The sequence below is a fragment of the Passer montanus genome, unplaced genomic scaffold (assembly GCF_014805655.1).
Source record: "Passer montanus isolate IOZ18808 unplaced genomic scaffold, ASM1480565v1 scaffold21, whole genome shotgun sequence".
NCBI classification, from domain to species: Eukaryota; Metazoa; Chordata; class Aves; order Passeriformes; family Passeridae; genus Passer; species Passer montanus.
The window spans coordinates 13,160,308-13,165,932 of NW_024366703.1; positions in this window are offsets into that span (position 1 = coordinate 13,160,308).

A 5,625-nucleotide genomic window follows, 5' to 3' on the forward strand; every position below is an offset into this window, starting at 1 on the left:
CGGGGCGGGGGCGCGCGCGGAGGGGTCACCCCCGGCCGTGAGGGGCGGCGCGCGCTCCCGAGACGCGTTCCCAGGGCGCGCTCCCCGAGCTCGCTCCCGAAAGCCGTTCCCAGGGCGCGCTCCCGGCGCACAGTCCCCAGACCCTGTGCCGGGGCGCGCTCCCGAGACGCGTTCCCAGGGCGCGCTCCCCTGATTTGCTCCGCGGGCGCGCACAGGCCCGACAGCCGCCCCGGGCGCGCTCCCGAGCGCCCAGCCCGGCGGCCGTGCCCGGCGGCCGTGCCCGGGGGAAGGTGGCCGGTGCCGGGGCACTTGGTCGGCCGAGGAGCACCGAGGGGTCCTGACGGAAAAAGGACACTGAGCATCTTCAAAACTCGGCGGGCGGGCGGGGATTGTTGCGGTGAAATTGCTCCGCGCAGGGGAGATGACTGCGGGCCGGGGGAAGGTGGCCGGTGCCGGGGCACTTGGTCGGCCGAGGAGAGCCGAGGGGTCCTGACGGAAAAAGGACACTGAGCATCTTCAAAACTCGGCGGGCGGGCGGGGATTGTTGCGGTGAAATTGCTCCGCGCAGGGGAGATGACATAAAGTCTGCTTTCGTGGGCGTTGTGTGACTTCCTAGAAACCTCCTTGCTTCCTGCTGATGAGAGATGCTTTTAGCACATTTTTCAAAAACCCAAAAAAACCCCCCTGCCTAGATGACATTTTATCCAGCTCTGCTATTATTGGTGACGAGATATAAATCTGTTTCCATCTCCTCCAGCTATCTACTTGGGCTTAAAAGTCGTCATTGAGTGCATGAGGTAAAAAATCCCTACCGAAGCTGTGGAGAAAAGAAAGCGGAGAGCTTTGCATGATATTTCAGCCCCTGATGCGTGTGAGGCCGCTGCTGTCCTGTGGGTAGGACAGCCAAGGACAGAGGTTTCTTTTAGGACAAACTGGCTTCGATGAGCTCACAGGGGAAAGCAGAGGAGGGATCTCACTGCCCAGGCTGCTCAGAGCCCTTCCAGGGAGGTGACAGGTGTGGGCAGTGCAGGAGGCACAGCCAGTGACAGTGACAATGTCCCATCAAACTGGGGACATTGGACATTACAGGGAGGATGGACATTACAGCACCGCTCTAAAATCAGCGAGGAGGAGAGAAAGAAGAAACGTGACACGAGGCAGGGCTACAGCACGCAGGGCAAACGTGTGACTCTTCAGAAAGGGTCATTTTGAACATTCTGAGAGGTTAACTCAAAAGAGCCATTCAAATTTGGCTTACAGAATTGTCATAGGAAATCCCCATATTTTTGCTGGAAAATATAGCCATATATCCAAAAGAGACTCCTGGTGTTCTAATCCAGCAAACTCGTTTAAAGGCCAGATCAAAGCTGTCTGTACTGCTGGAGAATGTACTATGTCAGCTGTACACTGTTTTTCCAGGTGCTTCCCTTTGTCAGGGGTAGTCTTTTCTTTCAGTCTTGAAACAGAAGTTTTATGATTCCTGAAAGGCAGCAACAATTGAGACAAAAGTTACTTTAATGATTAAGCTTGTTTTTTACACAGTTTTTTTTTTTTTATGTTTAGCTAAATACCTAGCCAAAAGTCCTTTGCTTATGTTATACTGTAATAGAATAAAAGAAAACTCATGCTCACATTGTTGGTTGTTCTTTTCCCCATCCTCCAGAACTGCTTAAAAATGCGAACAAGAGGAGAAGAAAATGTGAAATTTTATTACCAAGAAGATAAAAGCTCTCTTTCCCCATCCCCCTTCGTAAAGTGTGTGGGGTGGGAGGATTGAAAAGCTCTTAATGATGCAGTGCTGCGGTTTGAAACTAGAGATTGAGAGTATGAATTTTTTATAGGTCTTGTGACTGAAAGTTGAAATGCCTGGGTGTTTAACAGAGCACTTCTATAGAAATGCCAGCGAGGTCATTAGTCCAACATTTGAGCTGCTCTGTTACGGGCCTTCGCCGTGGCTAACACAGGCAAACGTGGTAATAATGGCAAGGTTTGGGATTTGCAGCTAAATGGCTTTTCAGATAAGGACTAATCTATTCAAAAAGGCAATAGCAGCCTCGCTTTTGGGTCAGGAGGAACAGCAGGAGGATAAAAAAAAAATAAAAAGTCATGTTGCGGATGTCTCAATTGAGTATTTTCTTCTGTTAGACAAGCAGAATGGGGAATTTGGCACATTCTGTGCACCTGATGGCAGCTTAAGAGCCTCTGAAATGTTCAGCTCAGTAATCGCTTTTCTCCTTCCCCGGGAACGTTTTCAACAGGAGCTGTGTTATCTTAAAAGACACGTTATGAAGCAAGAGCCGGGCATGTTTTAGCGTTTTCAATGGCAATGGGAGAATGGAGGGAAATAGCAAATGTGTTAACGTGAATACAAAACGATTGCGCAAAAATGTCATATAACATAGGATTGAAATAAAAGAAAAAATATTAAAATTTGTCGGGTAGAAGAGAAAATGAAGATCCATTTTATTACTATCTAAAAAGGGCCTTTAAGAACATATTTTACTTTGGCTTCCATTTGGAAGGTTTTATTTGCATTTTCTGAAAGTCTAGATAAATAGAAAGGTTTATGTAGTCTCACCAATTTCACCCGTAAAACTGTGTAGAATGTACTCAATTGTTTACTCTTTGAATAGCTGGAAATTATTAAATGGGGCCCAAGACATGCAAAATAAATAGGCCTATATTTATACTGATCTTTTAAAAAAGTACTAGGAAATAGTTTATTAACAGGGATGTTTTACCTGTATTTAAAAAGAAAAATACTCTTTTCATTTGCAAATCAATTTAGTACATGACGGCAGCAAATCACTACTACTAAGAAATAGTTTATTAAAAGGGATATTTTGCCTGTATTTAAAAGGAAAATACTTTTTTCATTTGCAAATCAATTTAGTACATGATGGCAGCAAATCACTAGGTGTAGAGCTTCAAAATTAATTTCAACACTTTCTGGGAGATTTCAACAATGATTGCAGAATATATAGAGTTCCATAATTGATGATGCAGAACAAGTAGCATAAATTCACAGAAGGGATAGGTTTGAGGCAATTGTCCTGTTCTAAGCAAGGAGTGGTGGTGCCTTGGGAACATTTGTCTCAGTTCATCTCACTCATGCCTGATCCAAGGATCACTGGGCTTTGGGAGCATTTTCTGTAACCCCAGGCAGCAGGACCAGGCAAAGCTGCACACTTTAAAGTTCATGTTGTGGCACCAAGGAATGAAACATCCACTTCACAATCTTGGAAAGGCAATTACAGATGGAGTGGGTTTTATTTTTTTCAGAACTAAATAGATTGTTTTTCAAAGCAGGATGTTTTGTAATGAGTGGTTTTAGTAATTTTCTTCATCACTGGACTGGAATTGTTGCCTTCTTTTGTAATATCTGTTGGCAAAATGATTTTATTCTTTCCTGGGCCTCCTATTGTTTTTGTATTACATCTCTTAGAGACCAAAATTAGATTATCATTCTCATGGTGCTGCATGAAACAGGATTTAGAAAGTGATTAGGTAAATTCATGAGGAAAAAACAATCCATTGAAGGCTATTAAACACAAAGATTGCTGGAAGTTACACTGTGACAGACAGCTGGCGGGTGTCTTTTCCTTTTGACTGTCCTCAGGCATCTACAAATTCAGACAGGATATGCTGCACAGAGAGCAGCTGGTCTGCTCCAATGCTGAAGATGTGTTAAAAACCCCAAAAAAATAGGAAACACAGGGATCAGTACTGCTTCCAGTTCTGGTTCTGAACTCTGCCAAGAACAGTGTTACCTTAATATCAGGCAATTCTGCATTTTATAGGTATAAAACTCTTTAAAAACACTGGTGAGATTTCCTTTGATGCCATCTAAATTCCTACTTTTGTTTTTAATCTGCCTTTGAAGGGTCAGGTTGCACTGTTGCTCCCAGAGCTGGCAGAAAGAGCTCACTCTGTTTCCAGCTGGTCCCTGGGGAGATTTGTTCAAATTTGTTTCATGCCCCCTCTGAGCCCATTCCTTGTCCATAGGAGAATCCATTGCTTGGGGCTCCATATTAATTTCCAAATCTCTCAAGTACATTTTACCATTATAACCTAAATTCCCCCACTCAGAATTTTGTGGCAAAAAATACAGTTTGGGTGACTCAATCATATTTAGGCTGTGTTAATGCTGCAGAAAGCCACCAACATTTCTTCAGCTGGAAAAAATCATTGGCTCTCTTGCATTAATGCATCCATTTGTCCTACTAAAAACATGACACATGCGTCCCCCAGCTGCTAGATATTTTTAAAGGATGGCAACTGGGAATTTTGTAAGGTTTTATTCCTATCTTAGTAATGTCTCACTGGAAGACTTACTTTTTTCAAGATGGGAGTGCATAATAAATATTGCTTTTTGGTGGATGCTACCTGAGATAGCCAACCCTCAGTGCTCAGAGATGATGAGAAACTACAGAATTTACTTTGGAACTGTGAATGTTGTGTGCATCAGGAGGAAAAAAACAAAACAACTGCATTGCCTGAGTAAAGATGAGGATGCCCCAAATTGACACTGCTGAAAAAGAAGAGGTTTTTAACGCTGTGTCCAAATTTGCAGATCTGGTATCATCTGTCTCACAACAGGGATGCTGTCATTTATCAATCTTACCTGCAACAAGTACAACCCTTGAGTTGTTTGATAGCAGCGGCTTAGAGGCCAGACACTTTGGAACAGAACATGTTAAAAATGACAGTGAGGGTTTGCATCCAAGATTTAGTTTGGCCCAAATACAAAACCCAGTATTTTCTCTGAAGCTTATCTTTGATTGTCTTTTAAAGTATGTTCTGCTTGTTTAATCACGAGCTTAACATTTTGGATGTAAAGATGCTTTGGATAGTTACTTCAAGAGGCTCATCATACTCGAGCTTAAAGTATCGTGGTTCTTAATTAGGGATTTTGTTACTATCTTACACTGACTCTGTTTTTATTATATCATGAAGCAAGATACTCCACTTAGGAACTGTAGCTCTCAGATAACTTTTCCAAGAATTAAAAAAAAAATTAAAACAGCTATTTTAATTGTAAATATAACAAATCCAGGTTTTTAGTATTACCAGTATGCAAGGCAAGCTGAAGATTTCCTTTATTCCCTGTCTGCTGTTACATCTTAAGTCCAGAAACTGTTACTTAATTCGCAGATGCGAGTGAGGCTTGTCACACGTATTTCACTTTTTCCTGCATTTACTTTGCTGACTTGTGGTGTTCATGTAAATGCCAGCTTGCTTAAGCTCTGCAAAGTGATATGTTTGGGACAGTGATTATCACATTTGTAATTTAGTGTTCACTGTGATACCTTTTCCTTACATGCTCTGAACCACATTCACATCCCACATCAGAATTGCAGGCCCTCTTGCAAGCTCCCAAATCATCTTTTTCAGAGTGGAGATTGTTTTAGCTACTTCCCCTAATCCATTTCAAGTATAATTACACTATGGTCAATATGTTTTTGATGTTCCATAACCTCACGTTATTTTTTTTAATGCTTGGCTCATTTCCTGGATTAGTCCAAAGCAGCCTCTGGCTGATGGAGAGGCTTCAGGAAACTGCATTAAAAAGCAATTTTGGTTTGCACAGGGATTCACTTGCTAAAGGGTTAAAACACACTTCAG